We start from the raw sequence: 12,586 nt of genomic DNA on the forward strand, positions 1-12,586 counted from the left end.
TCACTCGGATGATGTAATGTGTCATGTCATTGGTGAGCCTTAATGGCCAATTAACAGAAGATATACTCTGGAGGGTGGGCATGTCGTGGGAGAAATAAGGAGCAGTGTTCCGCCTTGTTTTAACAGCTGGCCCATTACCAGAAGGCACCCACCCCCTTCCCCCTGGAGTTACAAGAGATAAAAAAAACACCTCCCCAGCCAGTTTCAACAGATGGAATAAATAAACATTTTTTGGTTCTATAACCCAAGACATTATTGACCCCTTATTCTATTACCATCTGCATCATACCTAAATCAATAAACTCCACTATACGCAATGAACTCTTGCATCCAATTCTAACTTAAGATTAGGTTTCCCTGTGGTACACAACAGGTTTTCCCATCTTTTTGCATTACCCACCAAGAGTAACAAGGTCATTGAGCAAAAACAATCCCATGGATGAGTTCGCCTTTGCCTGAGGTGGAGTTAATCCAAACAGTCTTTCCTAAAAATACCTTTCATGTGTACCGCAGGGACTTTATCTCCATCCACTGTGTGCAAGGGTTCAGACTGGGCAGGACCAACTCGACTGATGGACCCTTGGGTACTGACCATCCAGGTCACCTTTGCTAAGCTCACTTCCCAATTTTGAAGGCCCCCCTGCCAAGTGCCTTCGGGGTAGTCTTAAGTAGTCCATTGCACTGTTAAACTTTCCCAGCAGCTGGTGCATGGTAAGGGATGTGACATATCCATTCAATGCCATGTTCTCTGGCCCAGGTGTTTATAAGTATTTTCTTGAAATGGGTCCCATTGTCTGACTCGATTTTCTCAGAGGTGCTGTGTCTTCACAGGCTTTCAAGGCCCAGGATGGTGTTCCGGGCAGTAGCATGAGGCACAGGATAGGTCTCCAATCAGCCAGTGGTGGCTTCCACCATGGTCAGCACACAACGTTTGCCTTGGTGCGTTTGGGGAAGGGTGATGTAGTCAGTCTGCCAGGCCTTCCCATACTTATATTTGGACCACTGCCCACCATACCATAGGGGCTTCACCCGCTTGGCCTGCTTGATTGTAGCACATGTGTCACAGTCATGGATAACCTGAGAAATACTGTCCATGGTTAAATCCACCCCTCAGTCTCATGCCCACTTACAGATGGCATTTCTACCCTGATGACCTGAGGCATCATGGGCCCATCAAGCTAGGAACAGCTCTCACTTGTGTTGCCAATCTAAGTCTATCTTTGACACGTCTATGTTTGCAGCCTGATTTACTTGTTCATTGTTTCTGTGCTCCTCATTAGCTCTATTCTTGAGGTCATAGGCATCTACATGGCATACTTTTACAGGTAGCTCCCAAGTGGCAATGTCTTTCCAATCATCAGCAGCCCAGACTGGTTTTCTCCTACGCTACCAGTTGGCCTTTTTCCACCTTTCCAGCCAACCCCACAGTGCACTGGCTACCATCCATGGATCAGGGTAGAGGTACAGCCTTGGCCACTTCTCTCTTTCAGCAATGTCCAGGGCCAGTTGAACAGCTTTGAGTTCAGCAAGTGGGCTCAATCCACCTTCTCCTTTGGTGGCTTCTGTGACCTGTCATGTGGGGCTCCATACAGCTGCTTTCCACTTGCAGTTCATCCCTATGATGTGACAGGAACCATCAGTGAAAAGAGTGTAGTGTGTTTCCTCTGCTGGCAGCTGGTTGTACGGTGGAGCTTCTTCAGCACGTGTCACTTGTTCCTGCCCCTTTTCATCTGTTAGAACAAAGTTTTCACCTTCTGGCCAGTTTGTAATTATCTCCAAATTCCCAGGGTTTCCAATACGGGCTCAGTGTGTGATGAGGGCAGTACATTTGCTCCATGTGGTGTCAGTGGCTTGGTGGGTAGAGGGAACCTTTCCTTTAAACATCCACCCCAGCACCGCTCATCAGGGTGCCAGGAGGAATTGTGCTTCTGTGCCAATCATCTTGGAGGTGGCTTGAACTCTGTCATAGGCAGCCAAGATCTCCTCTGTGGGAGTGTAGTTGGCTTTGGACCCTCTGTAACTTTGGCTCCAGAATCCCAGAGATCGGCCTCGAGTCTCTCCAGGCACCTTCTGCCAAAAGCTCCAGGACAGACCATGGCTCCCAGCTGCAGAGTAGAGCATGTTCCTCACACCTGGTCCTGCCCTGACTGGGCCAAGGGCTACTGCATGAGCGATCTCCTGCTTGATCTGGGCAAAGACTTGTTGCTGTTCAGGGCCCAGTGGAAATCGTTCTTCTTGCAGGTAATCAGGTAGAGAGGGCTCACAATCTGGCTGTACTTAGGAATGTGCATTCTCCAAAAACCTATGGCACCTAGGAAAGCTTGTGTTTCCTTCTTTGTGGGCAGCGGAGACATCATAATGATCTTATGGATGACCCCAGTGGGAATCTGACGCTGTCCATCCTGCCACTTTACTCCCATGAACTGGATCTCTCAGGCAGGTCTCTTGACCTTGCTCTTCCTGATGGCAAAAGCCAAATTTCAGCAGAATCTGGATGATCCTCTCTCCTTTGTCAAACACTTCAGCTGCAGTATTCCCCCACACAATGATGTCATAGATGTACTGTAGATGTTCTGGAGCCTCACCCTTCTCCAGTGCAACCTGGATTAGTCCATGGCAGATGGTGGGGCTGTGTTTCCACCCCTGGGGCAGTTGGTCCACATGTACTGAATGCATCTCCAGGTGAAAGCAAACAGGCCTGCATTCTGCAGCCAGAGAAATGGAGAAAAATGGATCAACAATGTCAGTAGTGGCGTACCACCTCGCTGCCTTGGACTCCAGCTTGTACTGCAGTTCCAGCATGTCCAGCACAGCAGCACTCAATGGTGGAGTAATTTCATTCAGGCCACGATAGTCCACAGTCAGTCTCCATTCTCTGTCAGACTTGTGCATAGGCCAGATGGGGCTGTTGAAGGGTAAGTGGGTTTTGCTGCCACCCCTTGGCTCTCCAGCTCTCAGACCATCTGGTGGATGGGGATCACAGCATCTCGATTTGTCCAATACAGCCGGTGGTGCACCATCGAGGTGAGAACTGGTATTTGTTGCTCTTCTACTTCAGGAGCCCTGCTGCCGATGGGTTCTCTGATAGTCCAGGCAAGGTGTTCAATTGCTTAATGCCCTCTGTCTCCACAGCAGCTATCCCAAATGCCCATCTGAGTCCCTTACAGTCTTCATAATAACCATTCTGGAGGAAATCTGTGCCCAGAATACACGGGGCCTCTGGCCCAGTCACAATCGGATGTTTCTGCCACTCCTTCCCGGGCAGGCTCACCTTGGCTTCCAACAGAGTCAACTGCTGTGATCCCCCTGTCACTCCAGCAATGGGAATCGGTTCTGCCTCCACATGTCCTGATGGCATTAGGGTACACTGAGACCCAGTGTTGACCAAAGCTTCCTATTTCTGTGGCTCTGATGTGCCAGGCCATGGAATCCACACAATCCAAAAAACTCGGTTTTCCTGTGCCTCTTCCTGGCTAGAGGCAGGGCCCCTCTAGCATTGGTTATTATTCCCTTCCTGGGCATACACGGTTGAGGTTCCTTCAAGGGGATCCAACATATTCACTTCTATAATACCTGGTGACTCGGTCATGGGAGGAGGGTGAGGCTACCTTCAATTTAGTGGAAACCCCTTGGTGAGTGTTTCTATCCTTGAGCTCATTCACCCGTGTTGCCAGGACAGAAGTGGGTTTCCCGCGCCACATTCCCATGTCTTCCCTATGGTCACGGAGATAAAACCACAGGTCAGCTCGTGGGGTGTACCCTCTCTCTCTAATTGGGGGACATTGAGCTCTGACTCTGGGGCCTGTGACTCACACCGCTGCCACATGGGAACTGTTCCTTCTCATCTCCTCCCTCACCTCTCTTATCTTTTCTTTGAATTCCTTAACCACAGAGATCTGAGCCTGCATCAGGCCACCGATCATACTCTCCTAATTTCTGAGCTTGTTGGCTACAGGACCTACTGTCTCTTGGTTGGTATCAGGATTAATTGCTGCAATGAAGGCGTGTATTCAGATAGCCCTTTAGTTTCCAGATTCCACAACATGTGCCCTGTGCACTTGACTTTGTTGGGATCATTATCATGCTGTCCACCCCTCCCAAAGAGTACCTCCAATACCACCACTTCTCTCAGCTTTTGGATCCCCTCAAGGGTCTTCCAGCACATTCTATGGTGGTGCTCCTGCACTATGTCTCTGTGGACAAACCTCTCCCTTACACTCATTAAAAGCCGCTGCCAGAGGGAAAGGGGCCTGGCTCTCTTACAAATACCTGATTTACATTGGAGCCCTGGGTCAAGGGTTCCAAATTCTTTGCCTCACTACCATCCAGTTGTACACCTGTACCCATAAGGTCCCAGACCCAAAATAATCAGGCTATATAAGCCTCACTCACATCCCTGTCATGGAATATCTTTGTGCAGATTACAGAGACTTTCATACAACAGGGACTCGGTGATGATCTCAACCTCTTTTTCCCCTGTGGGTTGTGAGGGCCCTTCTTTCTTATCCTTATTACCTGGATGCTCTGATTTCATATTATACTTCTTGGTTTCCACAGGAGCTGCTGGCTGTGACTGCCCCTGTGGTTCAGCTGGAATCTGAACGATTGTAACGTCTGTGGGTTCCACTGCTGCGCCATCAGACTCTCCCTTTCAGGGCAGGGGGAGGGTTTCCCACCAGCTGGGGAAGTGTATTCCTTCAGCACCTGACCCATCTCATGTATCTCCCTCACCAGAACCCCCACCCAATCTGGGTGGTTCATTTCTGAGGTGGGCTGTGGGACAGGGTCAGGCAGTGGGCCAGCATCCCTATTCTGTGGAGCAGTGTCAGGCCCCATGACAGTATCCCCAGTCTCTAGGGCAGTATCAGATTCTGTGGCAGTATCCCTAGTCTCTGAGGTAGGTGTCTGTGCAGTGATCCAAGCTGACCTCACCTTATCTCTGAAAGCTAAAGAGACTAGGATTATAAGCAACACTTGGTTAGTATCTGAAGGAAATTTAAACCCTTCAAAAGCTGGTGGGGTAGGCACAAAGAACTGGTTGAAGGGCTGGGAGAAACCATCACCCATTGTCATTTCCTCACAGAAAGTACCATTCTTAAAGTAACCCCAAAAACATACACTTAGTGTGTGATAGCCATGTATCCATGCCTGCCTTGCAGAAGAAGACAAAAAAATCCGTGAATTCCTCACCTTTCAACCCATAAAACAAACTGGATGACAGCCACAGTAGCCTTAGTTATAGGGCCCATGTTTGGATAAGGGCCTGCAAATGGGAGGAATATAGCAACAACCACGTGCCATCCAAACCAGGGTAAAGCTAGATCACATGATGTCACCTAATGAGGTTTCTGTATCCAGCACACACAAAAGAAAATATTAGGTTACTCAAGAACCATTTTTCCTTTTTTCCCCTTTCTTTTCTCAGTGCCCTCAAGCCCCACACTTGGGCGCTAAAATCTGTCTTGGTTTGAAAGACAGATATCTGCTAGGGAGGGGCAGGGCCTCACCTCAGAATGGAGAATTCAAATCCCCTCCCTCCAAATCATTATAATTTAGAAAAATTAAAGGGGCTTTCAGGCAGAGGTATGGGAATAGGAAAAACAGTTCTTTACTAGTATGTATAGCAAAGCCAACAAAAGAACAACTACAGCATTAATAACAAAACAGCACCAAGAACCTTGAAGGCTTTGCTTCACAAAACCCAGGGCAGTTTGGTCTCAGTGCAGGACTCTGAGAGCACCAAGGTGGAAACAGTGGAAAGTCCCAGGCTGGCAACTGGAACTGCAGGATGTCCCCAACAGGCAGGGGCTGAGTGTCCCAGCAGGGCAGGGGGGTGCAGGGTCACACTATAGCAAAAAGAACAGCACTGAAAAAGTTGCCAAGGCAGGGCAGGGCTGGCCCAGCTCCACCAGGGCAGGCGAGGGAGCTCAGAATTCCAGGGCATGTGAGCAGATGGCGGTAGATTTCTTAGGGACGGACTTTCTGATGTGAGTGAATGCCTCCTGCAGCAAGCAGCAGCCCGGCCGTGTCCTCTCTCTGATGTTGAGAGCAAGAGAGTGAAACTGCCTCCAGCTCTGTCCTTTACCAGCCCCCAAAAGTGGCGTTATCTCTCCTCCAGAGAGAAACTCCCAGACAAAAGGAGAGAACCAAGGTGCTACATTACTCTCCTTTGGGCCCTTTCCTCTCCATGAGTACCTATAAGCAACAAGTAGTTAGTTTTCTAGCAACTAATGGGAAAAATTCTAAAAGAAAAAAAAAAAAGGCAAAAAATCTTGTAGTGGCGTGTTTTACTTCTGTCAGTTATTGTATGCATTTGTTCTTTGCTCATATACTGTTCTATATAAGTTATAATGGTTCATTCTTTGTACTCCCCTGAGTTTGTTCCCAATGGCTTACCACAGTTACTGTTACCTATCAGTCATTGTGCTATATAAACCCTGGGTCCGGTCTATCACTTTGAGGCCTCACTGTGGGTCTAGAAAGTTCCACTGAAGCCGTTGAGTGATCGGGGAAGATCGCATCTGTTTCCTCCTTCTCCACCTTGATTTGTCCCTCTGTTTGTCTATCTTATGCAGAGCAACTCCCTACCCTTACCTGATTGGTCCTTTGTTCTAGCCTAGATCACATTCCAAGGCCAAGCAGCCAGCCCAAAGCATCCTGCTACAGCCTCCCAGGGCTCTCCACATGGCTAAACAGCAGGCAGAGCACAGACGCTCCCAGGCCTTCCAGCCTGGCATCCCACACACCTACAGGCTTCTCAGGAGCCCTGAGCTCACCTGCACTCACAGGCCTTCCATGGGCACCTCCCGCAGCTCTCTGGCCATGAGACACAGACAGGAGCTCACAGGCACTCACAGCCCTTCCCAGATGACATGACAGGCCACTTGCAGCTCAGAAGGCACCGCTGTGTCACAGCCACTCACTGCGCTTCCATGGGGACATCCCAGGCCTCTCTGTGCTCTCAAAGAACACTCAGGCCACACACAGCCCCAGCAGCTCACTGGGGACATCCCAGCAGTCTCCCATCTGCCAAACCACATGCACATCCCAGCCTAGAACAGGCTCTCCCTGCTGACATCCCACGTGCCTCCAGGTTGCTGAGGAGTCTGCAGGGCACAGGCATTTCCAGGGACTCCATGCTGACTCACCTGCAGGCTCCATCCTCTCAAAGAGCTGGCATGTCACACACACTCACACTTGCTCCCTGGCCACATCCCAGCCATCTCCAGGCTGCCAAAGACTCTGGAGAGCATGTGCTGTCCCAGGAACTCCATGGTGACATGCCAGAGCTCTACCTGGTCCAAAAGAACACTCAGTTCACAGGTGGTCCCAGGAGACCCAGATGCACATCTCAGGAGGCTGCAGCTGCTGACAAGCCCTGGTGGCACAGGCACTGCCAGGGCCTCAGGGCTGCCAGCCCAGGCCTCTCTCTCCATGGCATGGCACAGGCACTTGAACATCACTTCAAGAATTAGAGCAGACCTCTCAGCAAAGAAAGATTTCATAGCAATGCCACAGCAGGACAAGGTTCCTTGCCAAGCTTCACTGTGCAACTTACTCAATGCTGAAGGCACAGTCAGGAAAAGCAACAATCTAAAATCCAGAGTCTTTCCATCAAAAATGCAACAAAATGAGAACTCTGTGTGTGTGTGTGTGTGCGTGTGTGCGTTTGTGAAGATTGTATCAAGAGAAAGGATCAAAAGGAGCTGGCCAAAAGGCTCCAGAGCAATTGACATAGCAGCACTTCAGCTTAGCACCAATGAAAACTTAGAAGTTCTACTCAACCATTTAGCAGTGGAATAACACCTCAAGGGTCTTCAACTTAACCATACTTCAACTCAGCAACACTTCACTCTGAACTGAGCTCAAGCCCAGCATCTCACAAAAGGAATCCTAAAGGATTGACCATCTCTCAAGAGGAACTTGACTTACAGGCAGAACTAAACTATAACTCTAAAGTACTTGAGAATACAGGAGAGCAGCCCCTCTCTCACATTCCAGAGAGGACATGGTCACCTGCACCCAATGTTTACCATTCAGAAAAAAACCAATGTTTCCAAGGCTGGGAAAATCAAAAAACAACAGGAACACATTAGACAGCAGCCCTTGCAGGGAGCACACAGTGTTTCTAATAAGCTCTAAAACACCTCGGTCAAGCTGCACTTCCTCAAGGCCGAGGTCTCAGCAGCATTTCTCAGATCATGCTGGGGCTGAAAAAGGGGAGGCAAGGGCAATGCACCAGCACAAGCCAGGAGACCACGCCTGAACACAGACCCTCCATAATGACATCCCATGCCACCCCAGGGCTCTTCATCCTCCAAAGACTTTGAGGCTCACGGGCACTCACAGCCACAACACAGGGGTCTCTATGGCCCACGCTGCCCATTTGGCTCAAGCACTCCCTGGCCTTGCAGAAAGACCTCCCAGCGCTCTCTGTGCTCCTCAACAACACTGAGGCCAGGGCCAGTCCCACAAGGCTCCATGGGGACATCCCAGGGCTCTCCCATCTACCAAAGCACACCCTGCTCACAGGCTGGAACAGGATGTCACTTGGCACAGCAGTGCTATCTCTAGGCTGCTGAGGGTCCCTGATGTCACAGCATCATCTCACAGGGGCTCCATGCTGACATCCCAGGGCCCTCCAGGCTGAAAAAGAGGCGTCTTGGCACAGATGGTCACACAGGTGCAACTGTAACGTCCCAGTTCCCTTAGTGCCCTTTCAGAGGAACACTGAGCTCACCAGCAATCCCAGTGGCTCCATGGGGACATCCCAGGGCTCCCCCCTGTAGTTAAGCTCACTGAGCTCACAGGCTGTATCAGCATGAGTGTCATGACATCAGTTCTGTCTCTAGACTATTGATATTTATAGAGGAAGGGATTAACTGCAAAGCAGCATTGTTCAGAGCACTTTAGCAGCTCATCTGCCAAATCTTGTGTTCTCTATCAGCACCTTCATTCAGGGGCAGTAGCCACAAGGAGTCTCAGTAGAATTCAAATCCAAAATAACACACTGTACCCCCTCTCAGTCCACACGGAGAGCTTTGTAAATAGGACTTTTCCTAGTGCCTTGACCACATTCTTAGGCAAAGCATCCAGCTGAAAGCATCCTGCTACAACCTCCCAGAGGTCTCCAGACTCCTCAAGAGCAGGGACAGCAAAGGCACTTTCAGGATTTCCATCATTACATCTGAGATGGTTACAAATTTCCAAAGATGCCTGAGCTCACCTGCATTTGCAGGGCTTCCATGGGAACATCCCAGAGCTCTCTGGGGAGGTTGAAGACCTGGTGTTCTCAGAGACACTCAGCCATTTAGTGGGTACATCTGAGGTGTCTTTAGTGAGCTATGGCACTGCTGTGTCACAGCACTCTGGGATTCCAGGAGGACATCCCAGTGCTCTCAGTGTGACGACAATAGAAGAGACAGGACTGATTGCTTGGATGGAAAAAGTTGGTTTATTGATCACAAAGCTTTGGTATATATACCTTTTTCAGCTGTAACTACAAAGAGCTGCTTGCTAAAGCCGTAATAACTGCAGCAACCATATCTTATGTTTCTTACTAATATTGCTTAACTATAAGCTACCACAGATCCACACAGACATATATGGACCCACATACCAAGGTGCACCCAAGCACACTGTTATCTCTTGTTTCTTTCTTCAGGGTTCTGCTCTAAGCTGCCAGGGCTTATGGCTTACCAGTGCTAACATGCCCACTTCTGTCATGAGCTGAGCAGTACTTGCAGTTCTGCTTTCTAGCTGTGTTGCCACATCTGTGCTCCTAAAGAACAGTGAGGGCTCAAACAACCCCAGGGGCTCCGTGGGGACATCCCAGGAGTCTCCCATTTGCAAACCGCACCGAGCTCACAGCCGATAACAGGGTCTCTGTGGTGACACTCCACGTGTCTAAAAACTGCGAAGGAGCCGGGAAGTCACAGGCACACGCTGAGGCTCGGCGGTGACATTTCAGGTGGCTCCATACTGCTAAAGATATGTGATGGCACAGGAAACCAGCAGCAGCCGGCTCGTGCTGGATGCTCGAGGGCTTCTCTGCCCCGGAGATGTACCATTCCCCTAAACCGTACTCCTTTCTTTTTCACCATCAGGCCCTACCGGATTTTTTTTTTTTTCCTTTTTTTTTTCTTTCTTTCCTGTTGCACCTACAGGAGCCCCGCCGCGCTCCCGGCGAGCCGCCTCCCCTGGCTCCGCCTGCGCCGCCGCTCCCCCGCTGCCCCGCACAGCCCCACGCACAGCCCGGCTGAGGGCACCGCGGCCAGGCGGCAGAGCCCCGGCCCGAGCTCCCCGCCCTCCGCCAGAGCGCAGGGCCGGGCGCCCTTGGCCGGCTTTCGGCTTCGGTTCCGCGCTGTGAGAGGAGGTAATTTTGTGTTTCTGTTGCGGGGTGTTTTATTTCTCGGCGCGGCAGGCGGAGGTGCGGGTATGCGCAGGAGTCGTAGAGGGGGCATGCGATAGTTGTTTGCTTCCCTTTTTCACACAGACACGCCCCCGCCCCAAGCCGCTTTTTCTCAGTGATTTCTTTTTTTCCTTCTGTTTTCCCTTGGCTCCCCGCGCCGCCTTTCGGGGCCCGCGCGCGGTCGAGGCCGCCCCGCTGTCCCCGCTGAGGCGGAGCGGTGGCGCGGAGCACCACGGGAAAGACTTTTCCCGCCGCCGCCCGGGGTCCCCGGGCGCGGGTGGCGGCGGCGGCCGGGGGAGGAGGAGGCTGCGCGGGGGCAGCGAGCGCGTTGGGCGAGCGGGGGAGGCGGGCCCGGCCGAGGCTGGGGTAGGGGTGAGGCTGGGCACGGGCTGCGTAGTGTCTGTTTGCGAAGGAGATTTCTGTGTGGGTCGCTTGGAGTCTTGTCGCTTGTTGGTTCGTGGCGTTTTTTGCGACGCCTCCCGCGCTTCTTCAGCCCGCGGCGGGGGCGAGCAGGAGCGCAGCGGGGCGAGGGAGTGATGCAGAAATGAAGGCGGGAGGCGGGGCAGGGGCACGGCGGGTTTAGAGAGCCGTGCCCCGGGCTTGGAGATCTCACCTGCTGCCTGTCCGTGGACGGGGCGGGGAGCAGGAACTCCGGCGGTTCCTAAAGAATCCCTCCTTCCCTCCCCGGGAGCAGTGGGGCGTGGTGAGGCACAGGGGAGGAGCAGAGGCGGTGATGAGGGTGACCGAGAGGGGAGGAAGGTTAAAGAGCCTTGGGATGTCACCATGGCATACCCGTGACTGCTCCTGACTCCTCTCTTTAGCAGCCCAGACTCTTCTAGGTTGTGACCATGGAGTGCCTGGCTCCTTAGAAGCCTCAGAGAGCCCTGCGATGTCACCATGGAAGCTCTGAGTGCAGGTGAGCTCAGGGCTCTTTAAAAACCTGTTCCCTCTGGGGTGAGAGGAGAGAAGCCTTGGGAGGGCCTTTGACCTGACTGCTCTTCAGCAGTTCAGAGAAACCTGGGATGTCACCATGGAGCAGTTGTTCGTGCCGGTGACATCCGAGTTCTTGGGCAGCCTAGAGACGCATGGGATGTCAGCACAGAGCTGCTGTCATTGCCTGTGACCTCACTGTTCTTTCGGAGCACAGTGGCCGCTGGCATGTCACGATGGAACCCCTCAGAGTGGCTGTGCCAAAGTAGTTCTTTAGCAGCCTGGAGACCTGGGATGTCCCTGTGGAGTCCCTGTAACAGCGTGTGACCTCATGGTTCTTTTGCAGCCTTCGAGACCTTTGGAATGTTGCTGTAGATCCTGTGAGTGCCTGTGACATTCCAGCTTTTTAGCAGCATGGAGACTTCTAGGATTTCACCGTGGAACCCCTGTGAGTGCCTGTGACATCATGGCTGCTTAGCAGCCTGGAGACACTTGTGATGTTGCCATTGAGACCCTGTGACAGTCTGTGAGGTCAGTGTGGTTTGGCAAATGGGAGACTCCTGGGATGTCTCCATGGAGCCCCTGTGATTGCCCATGACCTCACTGTTCTTTAGGAGATCTCAGGGATGTCACCGTAGACCCTCAGTGAGTGCCTGTGCCAAATGGGCTCCTTAACATGTAGAGACATCTCTGTTGTCCTCATGCACACTGGTGACTGCCTGGGACCTCGCAAGTCTTTGGAAGATGAAAGAGCTCTGGGATGTCACCATGGATGCCCTGTGCTTGTTTGTGATCTCTCTGCTTTTGAGCAGGCTGGAGACAACTCCGATGTCACCAGAGACTGGAGTGGAGGTGTGGTGGTTCAGGGAGGTAATGGTGGGGGGAGGAACAAGTGGCAGGGCTGGCTGGGAGCTGCTCAGGCACTGAGTGGGCAGGGACGGCACCAGAACGCAGGCCTGGGAAACAGGCGTGTCCCTCCCAGGTCTGGTCACAAGAAGCAGGTCTGCCCTGTGCTGGGGTTGGAGGCCACGTCACCCCACTGGAGCAGGGGACCAGGTGTACCTTGTGTCTCCAGCATGCCAAATCTGGTTATGGAAGGTCAGGTCTACAGACTGGGGTCTCAGACATGGTCTGCCTGCTGCCAGCATGGGAGGCCTTCCCTCCTCTACCCAGGAGGCCAGGTCTGCTCCCCAAACTGATGAGAGGAGTGGTATTTCACCGATGGCTGGGTGTCCTGGATTTGTG

The 12,586-nt window shown here is 52.0% G+C and overlaps 1 long non-coding RNA gene across 2 annotated transcripts; it reads left to right on the forward strand.

Moving 5' to 3' along the window:
- Positions 1 to 10,056: 10,056 nt before the first annotated feature.
- Positions 10,057 to 12,315, forward strand: LOC310921382. 2 transcript variants are annotated; one of them, XR_014592126.1, is made up of 4 exons: positions 10,057 to 10,375; positions 11,233 to 11,327; positions 11,688 to 11,872; positions 11,956 to 12,314. It is a non-coding gene; the product is annotated as an uncharacterized lncRNA (long non-coding RNA). The 2 variants fall into 2 exon arrangements; XR_014592125.1 differs by having other exon boundaries at positions 11,688 to 12,315.
- Positions 12,316 to 12,586: the final 271 nt, after the last annotated feature.

This window comes from Zosterops lateralis (genome assembly GCF_965231275.1).
Source record: "Zosterops lateralis genome assembly, chromosome: 34".
Taxonomy (NCBI): Eukaryota; Metazoa; Chordata; class Aves; order Passeriformes; family Zosteropidae; genus Zosterops; species Zosterops lateralis.